Source organism: Bos taurus, chromosome 4, assembly GCF_002263795.3.
Source record: "Bos taurus isolate L1 Dominette 01449 registration number 42190680 breed Hereford chromosome 4, ARS-UCD2.0, whole genome shotgun sequence".
Lineage (NCBI taxonomy): Eukaryota > Metazoa > Chordata > Mammalia > Artiodactyla > Bovidae > Bos > Bos taurus.
Window position 1 is genome coordinate 24,268,269 of NC_037331.1, and position 26,338 is coordinate 24,294,606.

At 38.3% G+C, this 26,338-nt stretch overlaps 1 pseudogene; it reads right to left on the reverse strand.

The window, feature by feature from the left end:
• Nucleotides 1–3,810: 3,810 nt before the first annotated feature.
• Nucleotides 3,811–3,980, reverse strand: LOC132345169 (ATP synthase subunit epsilon, mitochondrial-like; annotated as a pseudogene).
• Nucleotides 3,981–26,338: the final 22,358 nt, after the last annotated feature.

Sequence of the window (26,338 nt, forward strand, 5' to 3'; positions counted from 1 at the left end):
TCTTGCCTGGAAAATCCCATGGACGGAGGAGCCTGGTAGGCTGTAGTCCGTGGGGTCGCTAAGAGTCGGACACAACTGAGTGCCTTCCCTTTCACTTCTCACTTTCATGCATTGGAGAAGGAAATGGCAACCCACTCCAGTGTTCTTGCCTGGAGAATCCCAGGGATGGGGGAACCTGGTGGGCTGCCGTCTATGGCGTCGCACAGAGTTGGACACGACTGAAGCGACTTAGCAGCAGCAGCAGCAGCAGCAACCTATTCTATTCCCCTAATACATACTGTCTCCTCAAAATTAGGATTTCCTTTCTGATGTGTTAGGTGTGTTAGTCACTCAGTCGTGTCTGACTCTTTGCGACCCCATGGACTGTAGCCCACAAGGCTCCTCTGTCCATGGAATTCTCCAGGCAAGAATACTGGAATGAGTAGCAATTCCCTTCTTCAGAGGATCTTTCCGACCCAAGGAGAGAACCCAGGTCTCCTGCATTGGCAGGTAGATTCTTTACCATCTGAGTCACTGAAATAATGTGAACATTTTAACTATGTGAACAGAAAGAGGGAAGGGAACTGGTACTGTTTATTAAGTTCCTAATATATGCTGCTCATTAAGCTAAGTATCTAAAATTTTATCTGTTTCAATTATTCCAGCTATCCCAAAGAAAGGCTGAGAGAAGTTAAGAAGCCTTCTCTAAGTCATGAAGCTCACTGGGACAGAGCTGGGAGGTGATTCAGCTGTGTCTGGTTCTGATACCCATATTCATTGCCTCTGATGAAGCCACCGTTTGAAAGAAAAAGTTGGCCTCACCTCCCTAGGACTAAACTTAAAAGGTATATAATATACTTATTGTGTAGAAACTTTCAGCCAGAGATGAAACAGAAAAATCTATTTCTAGGAACTGGGGGGTGGGGCCGTGATCTCCCTCCACTTCTGCACTGTCTGTGAAGAAGAACATGGTTGTCAAGTGCCCTAGAATAAATGACACGTTTTGATAGACGCACAAGAGGGTCCTGGCTTCAGGGCCCACAGCACCAGAACAGGAAACAGAGAGGTTTCCAGGAGAAATGAAGTTGCCTTCTCTAGGGAGAAACAAAAAGGAGCATTTGAACAGGCAGTTGATCAGTAGGTAAACTGCAAAGTGATAAAAGAACTGGAAGTCACAAAAGCCCTTGGCATACTAGTTTTAATAAAATGGTTTGTCCCCAGCTACACTTTATTCAGTGAGTGCCTTGACATATGTTTCTAAGAATTATCTTTTAACAATGCAGGTGTTTCCACTGAGAGCCAACCCCTGTCTTTACCAAGGATAAAAGAATCCCTTTGGACTATTTATCTGATTGACCAATCAAGATGTGCATTTATTTCTTTCAGTGATTTTAACCAGAGTTTTCACTGCTTTCTATTGTCTCAGGTGGACAGAATCTGCTACAGTTTTGGCTGTGTGACTTTTTTACTAATTATTCATTTGGTTAAATTTGAAGCCATAATTATTAAGTATTTTAGTATTCCCCAAAAATTCCTTTTTAAAATTAGATTGCTACTTGGTAAAAAATAATCCTAACAATTCTGAGTAAAATATTAAATGTTCCAGATTGGTTTAGCATGAGAAAACACATCTTAAAAATGTGAAGAAAGTTAATATATAACATTCTGACTCTTAGAACTCTTATAATATGCTTCCATATAATTTATTTTGTAATAATTAGATTAGAATCTCCAAACTAGATCATATAAAGGGGGTATAACAATAACATGCATTACGTGATCCATAATATCTCCTTACTGTGAATATATTACAAGATGGCACAGAACCATATTAGCTACGAAAGTGATTTTTCGGCTGAAAATAAATATAAGAATTGCTACTGAGAATTTGCGGATTGAAAAAACACTGGTTACTCTGGCACCAAATTATACATCTTGGTAATGAAAAAGAATAAAAATATCTTTGCCTGTGTAGAAACAGTTTTGTCACATGGTAAGACAAGCATACTGAAATTTTCTCTTTTTTGCTACTTAAGACACTCAGAACTAGCATTCACCTGGTATTTTGTAGGTAATTTATGATTTCAGTACTACTGTAAAACAGCCACTTCTCAAAACTAGCATAAATGAACCATATGCCCGAGATATATTTTTTTTTTCTTCTGGAGTCTATTGGGAAACTATTTGTTCAGAAGAGTATGAAGAAATTCAGCCTCACATCAGGGTCCTTGTCCATTGTGAGTGACAATAAAATACACTAGGCCAGTGTAGATGTCATGTCTAGTGGTTTCTGGGGGAGGAGGGCTGTGGCGAGTAGGTAGCAGAGTCCTCTGACTTTGTGGATTAGGATAAAATGGCTATGACTTGTGTTTATTGCTTCTATTCACAATCTTTTGGAAATACTGTCTAGAACACAGGAAGAGAATGAGACTCTCTCATGGACTGCTGTATCATAGATCAGCACATCAGAGTCACAGTGGATGCTTAGACTGAGTTAATCAATTGTTCATATACTTTGAACAGACCCAAATTACTAATAATTGAAAGTAGCTAAGAAATTTCAAAATAGATTGATGTAATTTAGTGTTAAACGTTTCTGTATCCATTTATGTATTTACTTATCCTACCCAAAGAACCTTGTGCCTGCTACAGCTCCCCTAAACATGTTTGCGCTCTTACCTACTACCATATTTTGTTGTTGCTGCTGCTGTTCTGTTGTTTAATACAATCATTCTCCCTTTAGAGTCTATGTGTGACTTTTTTCAGATCTCTAGGTATAGGGCTGACCCTGGAGAATATGTCAGGGACTGATTGCCTAACAATCAATTAATAATGATTGTAAATCAGTTATGATTAACTGATTATATAATTGATTAAGTAACTGAATATGAATGATAATCAGTTAACAATCAGTTAATGGCAAAGAGAAACAGTGGAAACAGTGGCAAACTTTATTTTTGGGGGCTCCAAAATCACTGCAGATGGTGACTGCACCCATGAAATAAAAAGACACTTGCTCCTTGGAAGAAAAGTTATGACCAACCTAGACAGCATATTAAAAAGCAGAGACGTTACTTTGCCAACAAAGGTCTGTCTAGTCAAAGCTATGGTTTTTCCAGTAGTCATGTATGGATGTGAGAGTTGGACTGTGGCGAAAGCTGAGCGCCGAAGAATTGATGCTTTTGAACTGTGATGTTAGAGAAGACTCTTGAGAGTCCCTTGGACTGCAAGGAGGTCCAACCAGTCCATCCTAAAGGAGATCAGTCCTGAATGTTCATTGGAAAGACTGATGTTGAAGCTGAAATTCCAATACTTTGGCCACCTGATGCAAAGAGCTGATTCATTTGAAAAGACACTGATGCTGGGAAAGATTGAAGGCTGAGGAGAAGGGGACGACAGAGGATGAGATGGTTGGATGGCATCATGGACTCAGTGGACATGAGTTTGAGTAAACTCTGGAAGTTGGTGATGGACGGGGAGGCCTGGTGTGCTGCAGTCCATGGGGTCGCAAAGAGTCGGTTACGACTGAGCAACTGAACTGAACTGATTGCCTAGCAGTCAAACAAACAAAAAGCCTCATAAAAATGGAAATAAATCATATTTAAGAAACTCCTTTGCAATTTGTCATCCTACTTGTTTCCATCACGTTAGCACTGCTCAGTGAATTGCATATAGAAAATGAATAAAAATATTTTTGAACTATCATTTCTTGGCATTGTCAATCTATGAACAAGACAGTTTTTTTTTTTTTTTTAATTTTCCATGAAGGGAGAGCATTTTCAATCTGCCATAACATATGCTCACCCATCTTTACCTTGAACCTACAGCATTTCACACTATAGTGAGCATAGATGATTCCTTTTTGACTTTTTTTATGCTGCTGGCAGAAGTCTTCTCGCGTTTGCTTTGAATCCAGTCTTCAGTGCATCTCTGTCTGCTTTTGCACAGATTCAGGAGTATAAGATGTAGCTGAGTCCAGCCTGTCGCCTGTACACCACCATGATGTCGCGAGAAAGGGCACAAGGACCCGTCAGTGTTGGCTTAGCCTTCTGCCCAGCTGGCGCAAGGCCAGGAACTACTTTTTCTTTGGGTTAATTTGCGAACTTTGATGGTGTAAAACAAGGTTCATATCTGTAATAAAAACAATATTGTAGTTTGAAGATTCGCAAATCCCCAAGGAAGTAATTCCTCAAGTATAAACATTGCTAGTTGCATTTATTCACTTGATTCCTCTTTATATGTTAAAAAGAAAAACAAACCCAACAGCCTTTACAAAAAGCATTTTCAGAGTGGCTTCACTTTTCTACAGAACATCAGTTAAAAATCAATAAAAGGCCAGGATGACACAAGATAGTGTTTATTTTTAAAGTTACCTCTATAAATGAATCTTCCAATTTCACATTTTTATGTTTCTCCTTTATGGTTAGTCTTTGGAGAAAATACAAATTAAAGAGTTTTTATTCAGTTGAAATGGAGGCTTTCTTTAGAAGATTTTCTTTCATAAAGCATAGATCAAATCTAAGCTCATATTTTGAATATGGAAATTCTCTTGGTGATGAAAGTTATACCGAGAAAATGTGGAATGTGTGCTTCATACTTTATGTGTTCTTGAGAATAATCACAGTGCCAGTGAACTTCAGGATGATGGAGTTTAATGGGCCCTGGAGTCTGAATAGATCTCATTTCTTGGATTAGCATATGAACTTGCAACCAGAAGTGTGTGTAGAATCAGCACAAATCTGCAGAGAGTCATGGCTCTGGTGGGAAAAACACGTGTGCCAGTCAAAGGAGCCCCTGGCTGCTGTAAGTGATTGAGGAATTGAAAACTTTGGCTCGCTCAGTGTAACTGGGTGCTAGACAGGATTCCACTAGGAAACTTGTGCTGAGATTAGACTAGTTTGTAAAGGATGCCAAGAAAAGCAGAGTTGGTGCTGCTAGGGCAGACTGAGGCATGAACAGTGAAGTCATTGGACGTTATAAAATACTCTAAAAGATGAGGAATTATCTAATAAAAAGTGTTGTCTTTAGTCTTTGGACCTGCTCTTTTGTTTTTTCTTTTTCCTTCTCCTCCCTGTTGTGATCAGTCATTGATCTCCAACTAGGTTCAGTTATTTGGTTTCCCTGGCACAGTTGTCATCTGGTCTGGGAATTATAATTAATTATTTTTGTGAAATAGCGACTATCTTGAAGCAATTCATTTATACTGGCAGAAGGTCAAAGCTTGTTTCAGAGTTTTAAGTGCCTAAAAAGTTGAAAAGTCTTCTCTTCTCATGTCCTGACAATGAAAGCAAGTAGGTAGAATCAAAGGGAACTGTGGGGTTTCTGGCATTATTGCCCTTTGCTTTGGTAACAAGAAGAAAAAAGAATGACTTGGAAAGACATAGGAAATTTAGCTCTTACCTGGGTGGATCATGTCAAGTTTTGGTTTTTCCATTTCCCTGTATTTCATTTATTTTTTGGATAGCGTTGTAATTTTACAAAGTGGTTGTGAAAACACTGCTGACAGCTGAATTTACATCCCTGGGTCATAATAGTCACCAGGAGATTGGGTCCACAGTGAATAAGCAGCAAGAAATCTGGGTAGAGGAATGGGGCATAGAGATATTATGTTAAAAACTCATTTAAAATATCAAAAGACACCACCCAATCTAACTTTTTTCCTATCGGTATAGCCATAAGGTAGTTCAGTCCTCAGACACAGTGTGGGGGATATGAAAAAAAGTCATTCATGTAAATTAACATCTTAAATGCATTATTTTGTCTTCAAAAATCTTTATAATTACATGAAAAATGTATTAGTGTATTTGAACTTTAGAATTAAAAGCTGACTTACTGCCAAATAATGAGCAGGCTATTTTATTTTTGAGAGTTAGGAGAAGGAGAAAATCAAACTAATGAACAAAAAACAATTATTTATTAAACAGTACTTTGTTGATAGAAAATTTAGGAATTAAACAAGTCATATGACCTATAATTTAGGAGCAAAGAAAATTAACCAGTCTGTTCCTTTCAGATTCTTTAAGGCTGTGCTCCTTTCTATAAAGAGAAGCGAAAGAGACCAGTGTTTGCAGACTGTCTGCTTTAAGTCAGATGTTTTATACGCACTATCTCACATCCTCTGAATTAAATGCCACTCAGGGAAGCTTTACAGTCATCTTTTTAATGAATAAAAACATGAACCGCAGAGGGAAAAAAAATAAATCCACTATTGTTAGTAAGTGATGAAGTTCAAATTTTGAACCAGATCTATCCACAAATTTATGTTTGATTTACTTCACTGGCAAGCTGGAAGTGGAAACCAATTAAACATTTTTTAAAACCTGTATTTTTGTCATTAGTACCATGGGAATGAAAAAAAAAATCAATTGGAAAAAAAAAAAAAAACCTGCTTCATTCACATTTTATTCATTCAGTGAGAGTAGCTTGAAGCAGTGAGTGACCACGGCTGGAGCAAAGAACTACCACATGTGCCTGAGCCTTCTCTACACCATCCTCGCTCTCTGGAAGAGCCTGGTGCTTTTGTATGGTTTTCCTTACATGGTGGGCTGGCAGGTATGGTCACAAGAGGAGACACAGGAGAGGCTGTGGCAAACAAAATTTCATACAGTCACAGATCTGAGAGATAGGAGGGCAGGCAGACCACATGGGAAAGACACAGGATGGTCAGGAGCCAGAGATGGAGTGAGGGGAAGACTTTAAGCCTGAGTCTTGACTGGGGACAGCAAGGCAGAGTAGAAAGTACAGTTTAAAGTTAGTTGGTTTGAATCCTTCAGTGGGCTTTCTAAAGCTATAGAGGTGGTTCCTAGTTGCCTGGTAGTCAGGTACAGATGAGAGAGTTGGACAATAAAGAAGGACAAGTGCTGAAGAATTGATGCTTTCAAAGTGTGGTGCTAGAGAAGACTCTTGAGAGCCCCCAGGACAGCAAAGAAATCAAACCTGTCAATCCTAAAGGACATGAACCCTGAATATTCATTGGAAGGACTGATGCTGAAGCTCCAATACTTTGGCCACCCAATGCAAACAGCCAACTCACTGGAAAAGCCCCTGATGTTGGGAAAGATTAAAGGCAAGAGAAGAATGGGGTGTCAGAGTATGAGATAGTTGGATGGCATCATCCACTCAATAGACATGAGTTTGAGCAAACTCTGGGAGATGGTGAAAGACAGGGAAGCCCAGTGTGGTGCAGTCCATGGGTCACAAAGAGTTGGATACAACTTAACAGCTGAACAACAAGGTCCTGAGGTGATTAAAGCAGAAGAATAAAGAGTAAGGCAAAGAAGTAAAGAGTAAGGCAAATAGAGGATGTGTTGGTTCTGGCTTCGTTAGTGTGCATTTTAAAGGCACACTCCGGGCCGAACTCTTTGCTATCATCTCTAAGAAGTGGCTGACCCCAAGAGGGGCAACTTCTCCCCAGCTGGAAAGTATTTTTTCTAAGATATCAAAACATTATAATATATAGAAAATTTTAAATATATACACTGTACTTGTTTCACATGCCATGGTTATTGCTGTCCCTTGTCTTTCAAGTCACTATCCCTTCAGGTCTTGGGTTTGAGAATATAGTGAACATTTTAACCATCTAATTGGCAGGCATTCTTCCTTCCACAATCCAGATAAGCCTGAGTCAGTTCAGCTTTCTTACTTCCTTCATGTAACCTACATGACTCAAAAGAAAGGTAACCATACCACCCTCTGCTCATGAGTGAGCCTGAATTATCAAAGGTCCTGCTCTTCTTGATTAGTAATTGAGTCAAGTATGGGCGTGTGACTTTATCTTGACACCCACCCCACACACAGACCAAAATAAAGATTTCTGAAGGGTTCTAGAGAAGTTTTCATAGATCTGCTAAAAGGAATATAGAAAACCTCTCATGTTGAACACTTCTGACCTTAATGCATCAGGCAGCCACTGCATGAATGCAAGGGAAAGAAATCTCAGGATGAAACCAGCCCTGCCTAGGACAGAGCAGAGAGTCAGCACTCGTGAACTAAAGGTAGAGTGGAGCTAGGGACTGACCAGTCCTACCTCTGCATGTCCAAACTCTGGATGACCTCTCAGTGTTTAAGCCAGGTTGAGTTGGATTTTTCTATTGCACATATGGGTCTTTGCAAAGGCTTGCTCCTGATACAGAAGTTTTAGATAAGAGAGAAAAAGCTTAAGAGGACCCCTACTACAACATTGGTTCTGGTGTTTATCCAGGACTTCTACTATTTGTTAGGTTTATGCGAATGTAATTATTGTTTTTGGACCATGAATTTTAAATCATTATAACTAACCTCAAGCACATCTTTATTAGTAAAAACAGGAACCATTACAGTCAACACATTTTCACCAATGAGAAAGATGTTTGTTTATTTCTATAGTGTAAAGATCCACGCTTCAGAATTAGACAAACTCTTGGAAAAGAATTTCTGCCTCCTGCTGTTTGTGGAAGCACTTTCCCTGTAAAAGTTGTTGAGATGCTTGAAGAAGTGGTAGTTGGTTGGCGAGAGGTCAGGTGAATGTGGTGGATGAGGCAAAACTGTGTAGCCCAATTCATTCAACTTTTGAAGTGTTGGTTTTCCGATGTGTGGTCGGGCATTGTCTTGGAAAAGAATTGGGCCCATTGTGTTGACCAATGCCAGCTGCAGGCTTTGCAGTTTTTGGTGCATCTCATTGATTTGCTGCGTGTACTTCTCAGATGTGATGGTTTCGCCAGAATTCAGAAAACTATACTGGATCAGATAGTCAGCAGACCACCAAACAGTGACCATGACCTTCTTTTGGTGCAAGCTTAGCTTTGAGAAGTGCTTTGCAGCTTCTTCTTGGTCCAGCCACTGAGCTGATCATCACTGATTATCGTATAAAACCCACTTTTCATCACACCTCACTGATGAAGAAACAGTTCATTGTTGTTGCATAGAATAAGATAAGACAACATTTCAAAACAATGATATTTTGAGTTTTGGTCAGCTCAGAAGGCACCCACTTACCGAGGTTTTTCATCTTTCCAGTTTGCTTCAAATGCCATTGACCATAGAATGGTTGAGTTCTTTGGCAACTTCTCATGCAGTTGTAACAGGATCAGCTTCAATGTGCTTTCAGTTGGTCGTTGTCAACTTCCGATGACTGGCCATTGCACTCCTCATCTTCAAGGCTCTCATCTCCTTTGCAAAACTTCCTGAACCACCACTGCACTGTAGGTTCATTAGTAGTTCCTGGGACAAACACGTTGTGGATGTTGCGAGTTGTCTCGCTGCTTCATGACCCATTTTGAATGCAAATAAGAAAATTGTTCGAATTTGCTTTTTGTCTAGCATCATTTCCATAGTCTAAAATAAATATAAAATACACAGCAAGTAATGTCATTAGCCAAAAAAAAAAAAAAACCCTGCGAGAAATGCACATTAAAATGATGTATAATATAACACTCATTTAAGACTGTATTCCTATATCAAACGGCAAAGTTCAACAGTGCAAAACCACAATTACTTTTGCACCAACCTACTAAAGAGCCTCTTGATGAAAGTGAAAGAGGAGAGTGAAAAAGTTGGCTTAAAACTCAACATTCAGGAAACTAAGATCATGGCATCCAGTCCCATCACTTCATGGCAAATAGGTGGGGGAACAATAGAAACAGTGACAGACTTTATTTTGGGGGGCTCCAAAATCACTGCAGATGGTGACTGCAGCCATGAAATTAAAAGACGCTTAGTCCTTGGAAGGAAATTTATGACCAACCTAGACAGCATATTAAAAAGCAGAGACATTACTTTGCCAACAATGGTCTGTCTAGTAAAAGCTATGGTTTTTCCAGTAGTCATGTATGGATGTGAGAGTTGGACTATAAAGCTGAGCACCGAAGAACTGATGCTTTTGAACTGTGTTGAAGAAGACTCTTGAGAATCCCTTGGACTGCAAGGATATCCAACCAGTCCATCCTAGAGGAAATCAGTCCTGAATATTCATCAGAAGGACTGATGCTGAAGCTGAAACTCCAATACTTTGGCTACCTGATGCAAATAACTGACTCATTTGAAAAGACCCTAATGCTGGGAAAGATGGAAGGTGGGAGGAGAAGGAGACAACAGAAGATGAGATGGCTGGATGGCATCACCAGCTCAATGGACATGAGTTTGAATCAACTCCAGGAGTTGATGATGGACAGGGAGGTCTGGTGTGCTGCAGTCCATGGGGTCACAAAGAGTCAGACACGACTGAGTGACTGAACTGAACTGAGCGGAAGCCCTTCTGTCCCACCTTGCCTTTCAGGTATTGCATTAGAAAGAATGAGTACAAAGGAAATCATTTCCAGGAAACTGATGTCCCAGAATTAGGATAACACAATAGGAAATTAGTTGAGCATTTCCACTGTATCAGTCACTCTTTGGGGCTGTAGAAATATACAAAAAGCAAGAAAAATCTCCAATAACAAAAGTTACTAACAGTTTTAAAAGAGGAGAAAAACAATCAACAAATTAGCAAATACGTATATAATATGACAAAAGGCATGAATATTTTCATCCCAATGCAAAATAAGATTCTCAGTAAATATTAGAAAATGCTGCGAAGAAAATTAAGAGAGAATAAGGCAGTATAGAATGGCTGTGCACATGGAGAGTACTATTTGATACAAGGAGCTAAGGGTCAATCTTCCAAAGAAAGTACACGAAAGCAGAAACCCCAAAGACTGAGAGAAGCAGTCATGGAGTTATCTGGAGGAAAACTCTTCCAGACATTAAGAACAGAAAATGCAAAATCCCAGAAATAGAACCATTCCAGTTGTGTTAGAAGACTATCAAGAAGAACAATTTGGCTATCATAGAATGAATGACGGGAGTGGGAGAAGATGAGGACAGAGAGGGGACACAGAACTTGTAGGCAGACATAGGACATCATTAGCCACAATAAAGACTTCAGACTTTCTTGTTTTCAGGAGCTTTGTGTGGAGTGTGACATTTTCACTGCAGTGAAAAAACAGGCTCTAAGGAGGTCTGGGGGTAGGGAGACATGTTAGGAGGCAAATGCAGTAGTTCAAACGAGAAAAAATGATGAATTTGGAAGACAACATGAAGGTAGTAAGAAATGCCAGATTCTGAATATATTCTGAATATTACTGAATGATTGACTATGTAGTATGAGAGAAAGAAAGGCATCAAGAATTATTCCATGATTTTGACCCGAAAAAATAGAATCATCTCTTTTCTACGATGGTGCTAACTACGTGATGGACTACTCATGTTGGAGGTGGGTAGAGTTACAAGTTCAGAATAGCAGTTTTCAAATTCAGAATAGGTGAAAAAAATTCAGATTTTTATAGACTTTCACAGAAAAGTGTTGAGTAAGAGGCTGGGTATCCAGCTCTAAAATTCAGAAAAGAAAGTTAAGATTAAAGACCCAAATTTGAAAGTTATCTGAATAAAAATGTATTGAAAATTGTGGGACAAAATTAAATCATTTGGAGAATGAATGCAGATAAAGATGATTCTTGAGCCCATCAGTGTTTAGCAGTCAGGGAATATGAGCATCACCCAGGAAAGGATAGAAGTGGATTAAAAGAGGAGACCAGTGAGTTTTAAAATGAAAAGGATGATCTGGAGGCCAATAAAGAATGTGCTTTAATGAGGAAGAAATGAGCAAGTGCTTCAAACACCACTAATTGGTAGAAAAAGATGAAAACTGGAAAATGTCCATGACTGAGAAAAAGGCCAAATTCAACTTGCTTGACTTTTCTTTTTTACAGGTACCACTTTATCATACTTCTTTAGCATTTGGAATGCAGACTAATTAGACTACTTATTTTTATAGAGATTATATTTGATTTCTTTTTGTTCAGTCCCTAAGTTATGTCCGAATCTTTGCAAGCCCGTGGACTGCAGCACACCAGGCTTCACTGTCCTTCGCCATCTCCTAGAGTTTTCTCAAACTCATGTATATTGAACAGTGATGCCATGATAGCCAATAAGTGGTGTGATTAACAAGCTGAAAGCAGCTGCCTCTGTGTTTCTACCTAGACTCCAATTTGATGAGTGGCTTAGGAGTATTCTGAGGGTCAGCCTGCAGTAACATGGGAATCTTGAAAACATGCAAATAACATCTCCGCCAAAGCATTACATCGCTCATTGCACATTAAGGTGCACATTTTCAAAGCCACCAGAAAGCTGTAAAACAAATCTGATTGGCTTTAGCAATAGTTGAAGAAAGAGGACAGCATATATTAATGCTTTCTGGCAAGCCATTTGGAGATTTTTATTTAACTTTCATTATATATAGGTGTTAAATTATCAAAATACCTCCTGCCAATATGATAGGGTAAGTCTTCCAAACTAAAGCATTTCTACATCTGTGAAACAGGTGAATTTATGTCAAGTTTGTGAATCTATATAATTATAAATTTAATTAAATTCCAAATGATATTTTTATGAAGAATTCAGGCCTCCAAAATGAGTATTTTGCACAAACTCTCTTTTAAGATTAACAGTAAAATATTCAAACTAAAGGCTTTGTATTTTATTTTGTAGTAGAAACAATGTCTTTAGGCTGAAGAGAGCTGATGGAGTGCAGTACAATGAAAGGAAGGCTATGCTGTTAAATAGCAGTTAGCAATTAACCTTATGCTCTTTCTTGATTATGTCTATATCATAGGAGTTAAAGCAATGCCAAGTTTTTTTTTTTTATTAAATTTCAGTTCTAACTATACTTTGTTTCAATGAGATTATTTTTGTCTTCTAATAAACACATGATTCACAGAAATCTTAGTTTTCATTATGTAGTGATTAGGCATTAGTGATTTCTGTGACTACAGATTTGAAAAATACCTCACTGACACTGAATAAATTCAGTAAGACTGTATTGTAGACAATATGTTTATTACTAATTAGGGATAAATGTTAGCTTCCCAGGTGACTCAGTGGTAAAGAATCATCCTGCCCTTACAGGAGATGTAGGAGAAATGGACTCAAACCCTGGGTTGAGAAGATGGAGAAGGAAATGGGAGCCCACTCTAGTATGCTTGCCTCGGAAATCCCATGGGGAGAGGAGCCCAGCAGGCTACAGTCCATGGGGTCGCAAAGAGTCGGACACAACTGATACACATACCCAGGGATAATGCTAGTTTTTGAAGCAAAGAATAAATCAACATGTCCATGAAAATATATGTAATCGTTTTTTCATGTTCCAGACACTGTACTAAGCTCTTCATTTATAATTCTTAATTCCTCAGACGAACTCTGAGGGATAGGACTATTTTACAGATGAACCCTGTTTTAAACAATGGCAACTGGGGTCTGGAAATTTTAAGTAATTTGGTGAACGTCACGGTAGGTATGTTGGCTTGCCAGGCTCTTAAGCACTACTTTATACTGGGCCTTGATGTACAAGTACAAATCTAAAGGTTCTTCTAAAGCTTCTGTACCAAAGGAGATTAACAATAAATCAATAAATTTATGCAGTTTTTCCACATAGCTATCTCACAGTTTCTTAAGCTTTTATTAATATTTTTTTCACAGTGATGAATAGCTCTAATAGATACAAATATTGTCCATTTATAAAATACAAGACATGTATGCATTTTATTTAATTTATTAGTAAATGAGGAAACCAATAAAATATTAGAACATGTTAGTAAAGAATCCAGAGAGCACAGATATGCGCAGTCAAAAGCCGCTTGCTGAAGCAAATGTGTGAAAAACTGAATTCTTGGAGGTGTATTAGACAATTTTACTTTCTAGGAACAGAATAATGTTCTTTGCTACCCATTTCTACAAATTATAAAGTTATAAACTTGCTGAAAGATAATAAATGCAGATAAGCCAAGGGTGTGCTAGACAAGACACCGTGTCATTTTTTGCCTGTTCAAAGTCTTTAATATCTGACAGTCCATTCATCTTGTGATCATAGTAATCTCAAAGATTATTCTTGAGCATAAAAAAGGCACAATTAGATTTGACCTGATTATTTACCCAAGTGCAACAAGAGTGTTGCTGCTGCTGCTGCTAAGTCGCTTCAGTCGTGTCCGACTCTGTGCGACCCCATTGACGGCAGCCCACCAGGCTCCCCTGTCCCTGGGATTCTCCAGGCAAGAACACTGGAGTGGGTTGCCATTTCCTTCTCCAATGCATGAAAGTGAAAAGTCAAAGTGAAGTCGCTCAGTCATGTCCGACTCCTAGCGACCCCATGGACTGCAGCCTACCAGGCTCCTCCGTCCATGGGATTTTCCAGGCAAGAGTGCTGGAGTGGGGTGCCATCGCCTTCTCCACAACAAGAGTGTTAATGTATCATAAAGGCTCTTTGAGTTTGCTTTGCATTTTCTGAGTCATACATACAGCACTGAACAGCTACAAAGGCCATAAATTAACCTCTGCCTAGATATTTTCATAAGGAATCTCAGATTTTGTGTTTTTAAAGGCCTCTATTCTTCTATCCCAAGGCCAGGAAGCCAAGCCCAAGAATCTCACTCCACTAGATTTTACTGGCAATACCTAAACATCTAAGTGAATTCCTATCTTCTGGAAGTCTCCCAAATTTTTAAAGATTCCTAGTCTGCCAAGAACTTACTTACTAAACTTTAGAATAAGGCTGGGACCCTGTAAGCCAGGTATTGGACCAGTTTTCCTTAGGAGAAGTTTGGAGGCATTGGCTCTATACTTTTCTTTCCCCTGAAAGGCAGCCTGTCACACCTGATTTTTTAAGAGTTTCAGTCTCTAATACAATACCCTAGGCAAAAATCTTGGAGAACAGATTCTTGTTGTGGCTATGCAAATATTTTCATGAAAGGTACGGGATCATACTAAGTTTCTGAATTCTTGAAAGAGAGGGTAAGTGGGTTGAATTGCATCTGCCTGCCCCTGCTGCTGCTAAGTCACTTCAGTCATGTCCAACTCTGTGCGACCCCACAGACAGCAGCCCACCAGGCTCCCCCGTCCCTGGGATTCTCCAGGCAAGAACACTGGAGTGGGGTTGCCATTTCCTTCTCCAATGCATGAAAGTGAAAAGTGAAAGTGAAGTCACTCTGTTGTGTCCGACACTCAGCGACCCCATGGACTGCAGCCCACCAGGCTCCTCCATCCATGGGATTTTCCAGGCAAGAGTACTGGAGTGGGGTGCCATTGCCTTCTCCCTGCCTGCCCCACCCCACCCCTAAATACCTCAGAGTTCTAACACTTGCGAATGTGTATTGTTTGGAAAGAGGCTCTTTGCAGATTAATTAAGTTTTCTTATTCAGTCTCAGGAAATGAATTCTTATTCTACTGTATCTTGGACTAGTAGCCTGATTTTATGGCACTCTGGTTTGAAAGTTGTCTATGTGAGCTCACCTTCAAAGCCTGTACCCAAGAGTTTATTCTTTGAAGTGTCAATCATTAATTAAGAATTTCAAGACAAGATCATCCTAGATTTGGTGGGCCCTAAGTCCAATGACTGATGTTTTTTATAAGAGAAAGAAGAGGAAGATTTGGGACGCAGACAAATTGAGGGGAAGGCGGTGTGAGGACAGAGGCAGAATTGAACTGATAGGTCTACAAACCAAGGAACATCAAGGATTGATTGCCAGCTGCTCTCAGAAACTAAAAGACCTGGGACATCTTCTCCCCTCAGAACCTTCAGAAGGAATGATTTTTAAACTTCCCACCCTCAGAACTGTGGAGAATAAATTTTTGTCATTTTAAGTCACCCAATTTTGTGGTCATTTGGTATGGAAATCTTAGGAAACTAACACAGGTAGTCAGTAAGAACTAAATATTATTTATAAATGCCATATTTCTGCTTTAAATGCAGATTTTACTAAATTGTATGCATTATAGGTAGCTTAAGACGAAAAAGAAAGGGCTTATTTATATGTCCAGAAAATAGAAACTTAAAACTGTACCAACTGTATTCCAAACAAATAATCACAAGAAAATTACCTTCACCACTTTTCATATTCAGCTCTAGGAAATAAATGCTTATTCCAGTGAATCTTGGGTTAGTGTCTGACTTCATGAAGCCGTCTAGCAGTGTGGTGTGAAAGTTGTCTGTGTGATGTCAGTTTCAAAGCCTGCACTTGAATTTATTCTTTGAAATGTCAATCATTTAAAGTCTCAGAGACCTTTTGTGTCCATGATACAACTTTGCCTTGCAGCTTACAGTAGGGACTTTAGGTGAGAATTAGAGTAAAATAAAACTGTTTAGAGACTTAATGACCTTTGTTATTTTATCACCATAGTCGATAATATTATCATCATAATCAATAATATCAAACAAAAGAAAGTAAAATTCGCTATGGGGGTATAGCATATAACTACTTTATAGAAATTTTGATCAATTTTCCCCCTTAGGGTAAAACTGTATTATGGAGAAAAAGGGCACTGACAAATTTCCAGGGACTTCCCATGTTTCTGAAATATTTACATTAACAGCATTTCACCCCCACATACATTATCTAGAAAAAGCTGAGTGTCTCTTCCGAACTGATAACTTTTCTATGCGACTCTTCCAATAGCAATAGATCAAATAAACGTAAAGTTGTCTCATATTTCTTTTTATTAGGTGATAGAACAAAGCTTTGTGATTTCTCAGGAGACCTCTGGGAAATCTCAAAAATAGTTCTAGATGTAAAATATATCCTGAAAATATTTTCATTCTTTCCTCAATTCAGGGACAGTTTTCAGAAGACAAAAGCAAAAGAGTGGTCACAGGCTATTTGGACACTTTAAGAAAATAGAATAATAGGTATCTGAGAAACGATTTCTAGTTACCTAGTTAATCAAAGTGACAGTAAAAGATATAAAAAAAACAAATCTAGAAGATAATATCTGTAGTGGATAGCCAGTCCCTTTTGCAAAGGATCTTCCCAACCCAGGGATTAAAACGGGGCCTCCTGCATTGCAGGCAGATTCTTTACCACTGAGACATCATGGAAGTCCCATTTAATCAAAGTGACAGTAAAAGATTTTAACTGCAAATTTAGAAGATAATATCAGTCTAAGAACTTTAGTTCTTTAATAGCTGAGGAATCGTTATTCTTTTTTGTTTGTTTCTGCTTAATTAAATAATCAAAGACATAAGAAAGTAAACATAAAGCACAGAAAATTGTTCTGAAGAGGCAGTATGTCCTGTGTAAGCAAGATAACAGAGAAAGTAAAAAAAAAAAATCCTTTCATAACGTAGATGAAGGCATGAATCAGTTAACCAAGGAATTTAGCCCATCAAAAGTGAGCAAATGTGACTAAAATTTTAACATGCTTCATATTAAAAGCTTCTTTTCAGATTTAGTATTACATATAAACCAGGGATAATTAATTCCACCATGCCAAATTTTGTTCTATATTATACTCTTTCAATATTCTGGAACATGCTGACCTTTGGTTGGAGGACAACCTATGTTCTGAGGACCCCTAGGGAATTCTTCGGAAGTCTTTGAGGTCAAAACTATTTTCACAATAGCATTAAGATTTTCTTTTTCAATTTTCATGCTCTCACAAGTGTGCGTCGGGGTTTTCCAGAAGGGACACAGTGTGTGATAGTGCAGTAGGCTGCATGCAGAAGCCGGTTGAGAACCCAGCTGTCATCTATTATTTCATATATTAAAGACATTTTTTTTAATGTGTAGCAAAGTCACTTTTTTAGCAAAAATCCTTTTTAGTACATAGTTATTTTCATAAAAATATGTTCTTTCTCTTAACATGGTTGATTTACTTCTTCTGTCTTTAAATAAATGAGTAAATTTATATTTTAAAAATCCAACCATTTTAGGCTTGCATATGGCAAATATTGACAGTTATAACCCACAAAATAATGCTCTTTGGGGTTGACAATACTTTCTAATAGCTTAAAGGTAGAAGTGAAAAAGTTTGGGGAAAGCTGCTTTAGGAAAAATGTACTCCTTTTCCCTAAAAAGGAAAAGCGCAGAGTTGTGTTTTCTTTCTACTGCTCCCTGTACTGTCTCAACCACTTACTAATTATTACTTTTAACCATAGTAACTAACTTCCATATCTAAAGTCATAGGAAGAAACGCATTTTTTAAAATACAGTTTGAGGCCATTCTTTTATAGAATGGACTTCCCTGGTGGCTCAGACAGTAAAGAATCTGCCTGCAATGCAGGAAACCCAGGTTCAAACCCTGGGTCAGAAAGATCCCCTGCAAACTCCAGTATTCTTGCCTGGGAAATCCCATGGACAGAGGAACCTGGCAGGCTACAGTCTACAGGGTTATAAAGAGACAGACACAACTGAGTGACTAACACATTCACTTCGCTTTTTATAGAATTGACATAAAATATGAACTATACTGATATTTAACATCTAGATAAGAATAAGTAAGTAGCTCAGGATAATTAGAGGACTAGACACAGCAGAGCACGTTTTAGAGATTAAAAGAACTTCATTAAAATCACAAGTTATCACGTAGAGGAATTCAATATTCACCAAGAGACTGGCTCCCTATTTTATGAATGTAGTCAGAAAAATCTAACAAGAGCACAGGAAGGACAATCAGAATGGCAGCCAAAGCAAATATGCTTTAGTTAGAAAGACTCATGTTAGACCCACTGAATAGCTGTACACTCCCCACCATCCCACACCTCTCCTAAAGGGATGGGAAGATCCAAATTTATCTAGGAACTCACTGAAGATCTAATGACTGAGAGAAGCCACAGTGACTTTCTTTGTAAAGATTATTTTAGCTGAGGTGAGTTTTATTTGTTTTTTGCTTTTCTCTGGAAAAAATAAAAATAAAAAACTTATTATCAGTCCTGTTTTTTGTTCTTACTAGGAAATGGTGATGCAACAGCCAAGTACAATCAGAGTCTAGTGAATGGAAAGAAAATACATATGGATGTGAAAAGTCAACTTGATTTGAGGAATTTGTAGGAAACGTCCAGGCTTCCCTGGTAGTTCTGTGGTAAAGAACCCACCTGCCAAAGCAGGAGATGTGGGTTCACCCCTGGGTCGGGAAGATCCCCTGGAGAAGGAAATGGCAACCATCTCCATTATTCTTACCTGGAGAATTCCATGGACGGAGGAGCCTAGCGTGCTACAGTCTGTGGGGTCGCAAAAGAGTCGGACAGGACTTAGTGACTAAACAGTGACAACAGAGGGTATGTCCTGTGCAGTCAAAGAAGACTCTACACAACTGCTAATGAAAGCCGCCTGTGTGCTTCTTAGCTGAGATAAACTCTCCCATCTTGGCTTGTGAAAAACTTAATCGGTTTTTAATTTTGACTTATAGTCATTTAATTTTCATGAACGTACAATGACACTGAGATACTGTGTCAAGTTATAATATCATATTGGAAAGTATTAGAACGAGACTCACTATAGGCAATGCATTGGACTAGAGATACTCACATGTACTGTTCAGGAGTGTAACTCTGCATCTTTTCTGGAAGACTATTATAGTCACGGGAGAAGGCAGCGGCACCCCACTCCAGTACTCTTGCCTAGAAAATCCCATGGACGGAGGAGCCTGGTGGGCTGCAGTCCATGGGGTTGCCAGGAGTCAGACACGACTGAGCAACTTCACTTTCACTTTTCACTTTCATGCATTGGAGAAGGAAATGGCAACCCACTCCAGTGTTCTTCCCTGGAGAATTCTGGGGACGGGGGAGCCTGGTGGGCTGCCGTCCATGGGGTCGCACAGAGTCAGACACAACTGAAGTGACTTAGCAGCAGCATTATAGTCACATAATTAGGGCTCTTATAACTGTGGCAGTCCTGTAAATCAGCAGTTCTACTTCTGGAAACTTGCCTTAAAGAAACACTCAGATGTTATCAGTGTTAATGTAGTGTGCTCATAATAATAAAGAGAGAGAAACAAACAGAACAAGCACCCATCCAGAGTTGGTTGAAGAAATTAGCAGTTCATCCATGTAATGAAACAGTAGTTACAAATAATGATATGACTTCATTTATTTCTTCATTCACTCAACAAATATTTAAATGTAATATTCTAGGAACTACTGTATAAATTGGGCATGTAGAAATAGACCCAAAAGTCCCTGTCCTCCAGGAGCTTACATTCTAGCTGGAGAGAGAAGCAGGAGTAATGGTGCTAAGACATCATGTTAGCACTAAGGGGAAAAGCAAAGGAGAGAAATGGGGAAGCTGAGGAAGGAGCCCCTGAGAGAGTTAAATTTGCATCAAGAAGTGAAATAGCTGAGAGAATAAACCACATAGATATCTGGAAGAGTAGGATCCTATACAGACGGAACAGCTGATACCGAAGCCCCTCAAGAACAAGGGGTCAGCACGGGCAGAGGGGATTTAGCAAAAAGACTCAGGTGGTGAGGTCAGAGAGGAAAGGTCTTAGGTGGTGAAGTCAGAGAAGAAAGGAAGTGCCAACGAAGAATTTGGCCGTTTTAGAAGGAACAGGTAATGTGATTTGTCTTACATTATAATAAGATTACACTAATGGCTATGTAGTTAGAATGGACATGGAACAACAGACCGGTTCCAAATAGGAAAAGGAGTATGTCACCCTGTTTATTTAACTTACATGCAGAGTACATCATGAGAAACTCTGGGTTGGAAGAAGCAATAACCTCAGATATGCAGATGACACCACCCTTATGGCAAAAGTGAAGAGGAACTAAGAGGACAGTGAAAAAAAAAGTTGGCTTAAAGCTCAACATTCAGAAAACGAAGATCATGGCATCTGGTCCCATCACTTCACGGGAAATAGATGGGGAAACAGTGGAAACAGTGTCAGACTTTATTTTTTGGGGTTCCAAAATCACTGCAGATGGTGACTGCAACCATGAAATTAAAACACGTTTACTCCTTGGAAGAAAAGTTATGACCAACCTAGATAGCATATTCAAAAGCAGAGACTTTACATTGCCTACAAAGGTCCGTCTGTTCAAGGCTATGGTTTTTCCTGTGGTCATGTATGGATGTGAGTGTTGGACTGTGAAGAAGGCTGAGCACCGAAGAATTGATGCTTTTGAACTGTGGTGCTGGAGAAGACTCTTGAGAGACCCTTGGACTGCAAGGAGATCCAACCAGTCCATTCTAAAGGAGATCAGCCCTGGGTGTTCTTTGGAAGAAATGATGCTAAAGCTGAAACTCCAGTACTTTGGCCACCTCATGCGAAGAGTTGACTGACTGGAGAAGACTCTGATGCTGGGAGGGATTGGGGGCAGGAGGAGAAGGGGACGACAGAGGATGAGATGGCTGGATGGCATCACCGACTCGATGGACGTGAATGTGAGTGAATTCCAGGAGATGGTGATGGACAGGGAGGCCTGGCATGCTGCGGTTCATGTGGTCGCAAAGAGTCAGACACGACTGAGCGACTGAACTGAACTGAATTGCTATGTTGAGTATAGATGAGAATGAGCTAAAGATGGAAGGAAAAAGACCAGTTGTGAGGTTTCTTTAGTTATCTAAGCAAGTTATAAAGGGGTTTAGACCTGATTGTAATAGTGGAGTGGGAAGTGGTAAATTTGGGGCTTATTTGGAAAGACAACAGCATTTTTATTAAATCAGATGTGGGCTTCAGTAAAATAGCTAAAAGATGACTTCAAGACTTATTTCTTAAATAACAGGAAGGATGGCGTTATTTTTTGAGATTAGGAAAGAGGAGTAAGTATGGCAGATAATATCAGTCAGATTTGAACTTGAACTTTGAAGTTTTGCATCTTAAGTTTGAGATGCCTATGAAGTCACCAGATAGAGATGTCAAACAGTCACTTGTATATATCAACCAGGAATTGAGAGAAGTCCAGGATGCAGATATATAATCGGCAATGCATCCTGTAAATGGTATTTAGGGCTTTCCTGGGATCTCAGTGCTAAAGAATCCACTTGCCAATCAGGAGACTTGGATTCGATCCCTGAGTTGGGAAGATCTCTTGGAGAAGGAAATGACAACCTACTCCAGTATTCTTGCCTGGGAAATCCCCTGGACAGAGGAGTGGTGGGCTACAGTCGATGGGGTCAAGAAAGAGCCAGACAAGACTTAGCAACTAAACAACAGCCACAGTGAAATGGTATTTACAGGCATTGGATTATATACGAACACAAAGGGTACAGGTATAGAAAGACAGGAGAAGAGGTGAACGGACTGAGCCTAATAACACTGCAAATGTTTAAAGACTGAAATTGAGGAGAAGTCAAAGAAACCAAGGGAATTCCCTGGTTGTCCAGTGGTTAGACCTCTGTGCATTCACTGCTTGGGGACCCAGGTTCAATTCCTAGTTAAGGAACTAGAATCCTGCAAGTTACACGGTGCGGCCAAAAAAGAGAGGAGTGGGAGGAGAGACCAAGAAGCAGCAGCCAGAAAATAAAATCAGAAGAGGCTCTGAAAGCCAAATGAAGACCGTGGTTCAAAAAAAGAAAGGGATCCGCAATGTCTAGTAAAGATCAAGTAAAATGAGAAATGAGGACTGCACATTGAGTTAGAAGTTAGAGGTGATCTTATGGAACAGTCAGTGGAATGTTTATAAATGTCTAATTGAATCTATATTTAGGTACTATTTTTGAATCCTACTTAAAATAATGTTTAGGGTATAAAACAATACATGTTTGGAAAGTGTAGTATGAATTTATTAAATATAAATTCATATCTATTATTTTTTTCTTAAATTTTATTCTGAGACTGTACATTTTGTACCCATGACTTTTATTCTGTGACTGACATTTGTGCCTCTTAATCCCCCTCACCTATTTCTCTAACAAGTAGGTGGTTGCTAGAGTGGAGGAAGGGGCAAGATAAGAGAAACATCACTGTGAATTTATATGTATATGCATACTTTGGCCACCTGATGTGAAGAGCTGACTCATTTGAAAAGACCCTGATGCTGGGAAAGATTGAGGGCAGGAGGAGAAGGGGACGACAGAGGATGAGATGGTTGGATGGCATCATCGACTCAGTGGTTATGGGTTTGGGTAAACTCCAGGAGTTGGTGATGGACAGGGAGGCCTGGCGTGCTGCAGTTCATGGGGTCACAAAGAGTCAGACATGACTGAGTGACTGAGTGAACTGATACATGTTTAGTATTAAAATGCATATATAGGAGAAGCATGAAATAAAGTCCATCAAGATTATTAACAGGGTCTGTTTCATCAAGTGATATATTAAAGCCTTTGGTTTGGGGACTTTCTCTATAGCTTTATTTTTTCTGAATGGGTATCTATTATGTTTGCATTGAGGGGAAAAAAAGCAAAGGTAAAAAAATAAGGGATAAAAATAAACCACAAAAAATAAGATAATCTGCATTACGGTAGAACTCTTGGTAAGATAAAGATTAAGGTAAAAAAGACTGTTGATTCCTCTTAAGCTAGGAAATGTTTTAGAAAAAAGTTTAGTTGTAAAATGCATTTGTATTTAAACACTTGAAGAAGTTCATAGAACTCTTTCTTCTTACACAGTGAATTATTATTTAGTAAAGAGTGTTCTTTCACTTAAAAATAAAAATCTGATTTCAATTGTTCTTAATGGTCTAAAAACAAGATGTTGCGCTTGAAAGCTAATAAGAATATGCATTAGAAAGTTGGAATTTTGTTCTTTTTTTTTTTAATTCACTCTTTTTTATTTTCCTATAGCTCAGTAAGTGTTTAATATAGCAAGACTTATATTTTACGTGTTTTAATAGTGATACTTTAGGAAAACCTCAGTTTACCAAAAGATCCTCAAACATAATCATGACCCAGGAAGCAGCTGTATTCCATTTCCAAAGAAAAAATTACACCATGCTGAATTGTTTAAAAGAAGTAATATAATGGTGATTTTTTGTGTGTGTGATTTAGTTTGAAATACTGTGCCTAAAATGCTGAGCTTGAAGTCCCATAAAGCTTGGTATGCTTTGCAAGAAAGCACTCCCAGCTTAATTTAGGCCAGGCTTCCTTTTGCTTTGAAGGAACAAAAAAGAAACATTAACTGTTCCTGGCCTTCTCCTTAGGAATTGACACAATATTTCCTCAGCAGTCATGGTGATGCTCATAGCAAGCTGAGCTAATTCTTAAATGAATAGATGAATGAATGAATGAACTGTGGAAAACTCCAAAAAAAAGAAAAAAAAGTAAGTCACCTTTTATCTTAACAGAATGTAAATGGAAAGTCTTAGAAATGTGAAAGCTTCCAGTCAAAAACATTTTTATTTCATGTGAGGCAGTTTTTTTTCAAAACCATGGTAGCTTCAAGCAGGCACCACAGTTTTTAGATTAAGCCTCATTGTGTTGTATCACCTGTCTAAAATCTAAAATGAGATAAATTTTAAAATATTCATATATTTATTCCTCAGTACAAGTAACATAAATGGAGATTCAGTCTTGCTCAATATTTGTAGTGCCTGTACTTCTTATTGTCTCTCACTGCAAGAACTACCTTCTTCCCTTTTCTTGTACTCAGTCTGAAAATATCTTTCCACTCTCTCTATAATCTGAGTTTAGAATACAAATTATTGGTGTCAAATAATCAAATATCTCTTCTACTGATCTTATATAAATGAAAAGTTCAAATTCAAGAAGTAATCCTATGGAATACATGCTCTAGTCTACTAAAGTAGAAACAAAAATTATAAAGCAATGAAGTATAGATTTAAAAAATAATTATGGGGGACAATATAAAATACTTGAAAATATTTGATTGTTCCAAAGAATCAGAGAAAAGAAAGAACAAAAGAACAGAAAATTTGTTGGGACAAATAGAGATAAAATACATGGTAAAATTAAATTCAGTGCCAACAATTAAATGTAAATGGACTAAACACTCCTGTTTGAAGGCATCGGTTTTCAGAATGTTTTCAGATATATTGCTTACATTGATAAAATTGAACAAGTTGGAAGATTTAACTATCTGACTTTAAGTCTTGTTATACTGATAACAGTATATAAAAAAGTGTGCCATTTGGTATTGGCATAATAATAAATAGATCAATGGATCAGAATAGAGTCCAGAAATAGACCCAATTATACACGGTTAGTTTTTTTTTGAAAAGATAATAAAGCTATTTAATTTAGTGAGAGAAAATAAAATCTCTGTGACAAGTGGCACAAGAAAAGCAGATAAACATATGGGAAAAAAATAAACCTTGACCCAAATCTTACACCACGCATAAATGAGTTGAATTGTCAGCCTAACTAATGTAAAAGCTAAAACTATAAATTCCTAGAAGAAGAAAATGAAAGAAATATCTTTGCAAACGTATGTAGGCAAAGATTCATTAGAAATTTAAAAGATAAACTGGGCTTTATAAAAATGTTTAAATTTTCCTAAAAAAAAAAAGATCACATGAAGAATCAAGCCATAGAATGGGAGAAAGTATTCACAATTAGCATCTTACAAGAACTTGTAGCAATAATATATAAAGAACTCTTAAAAATAATATTCAAGTAGTCTAAAACTAGAAATGATCAATGTCTTTCCACAGATGAATGGATGAACATATAATGATATAAATATATCATTATTCTACATGGCAATGAATAAAAGAGAGCTGATACAGAATGAGCCTCAGCTATATTATATTGAGCAAGATAAGTGTGTGTACTGTATTTTCCATTAATATAAAATTCTAAAATGTCAAAACTAAAGTACTGTAATGGAGAGTAGAATAGATGTTCCCTGATGGTGAAGGGCAGGAAGGAACTTTCCAGGTTAGTGAAAATGATTTATGCCTTGATTAATTATTGATTACATGAGTATATACAATTGTTAAGAATCATTAAATTGTACGCCTAAAAGCCATGTATCTTATTGTACTTCAGTTATACCTCAGTTTGTAAAATGTGATCCTGTTGAGGAGCTCTGGCTGCTGGGATTCATCTACTGGGTTCAGGGGTATTAAGCAATATATTCTTTATTTTGCCCAGGAATGCTAAAGATAACTAACTCTACCAATAGACTATATGGAGAGAATATAATAACCCTTTATAGTAATTCAGCACATAGAGTTTTAAAGTAAACATAACTCTCCTTTGGCCTTAAAATAATACCTTGAGTTAAGTAGGCAAACATCATTATTCCAAGTCATAAATGAGGAAAGTGAAGCTTTTTAGCAGGACCTAACAGTAGAAGGAGAATCTCAGTTTTTCTGACCATTAGCCAGTCCAGCTCTCTGGACCACTCTATCTGTATAGACCATTGTCATTTTAAGGCATTGATTGATTGTCCAAATTCAACAGTCATCCACTTATCTCCTGGCTGGGCTATTGGGTTTTAAAGATGGACACAAGGTCTCAATCCTCAAGGAGAACACAGTATGTACTTACTCTGCTGAAGTCCATTGTAGGAGGAGATCTATTTTGAACACCTAAACAGACATCATGGGGCTTCCCAGGCGGTGCTAGTGGTAAAGAACCCGCCTGCTAGCACAGGAGATGTAAGAGATGCAGGTTCGATCTCTGGGCCAGGAAAATACCCTGAAAGAGGGCACGGAAACCCACTCCAGTATTCTTGCCTG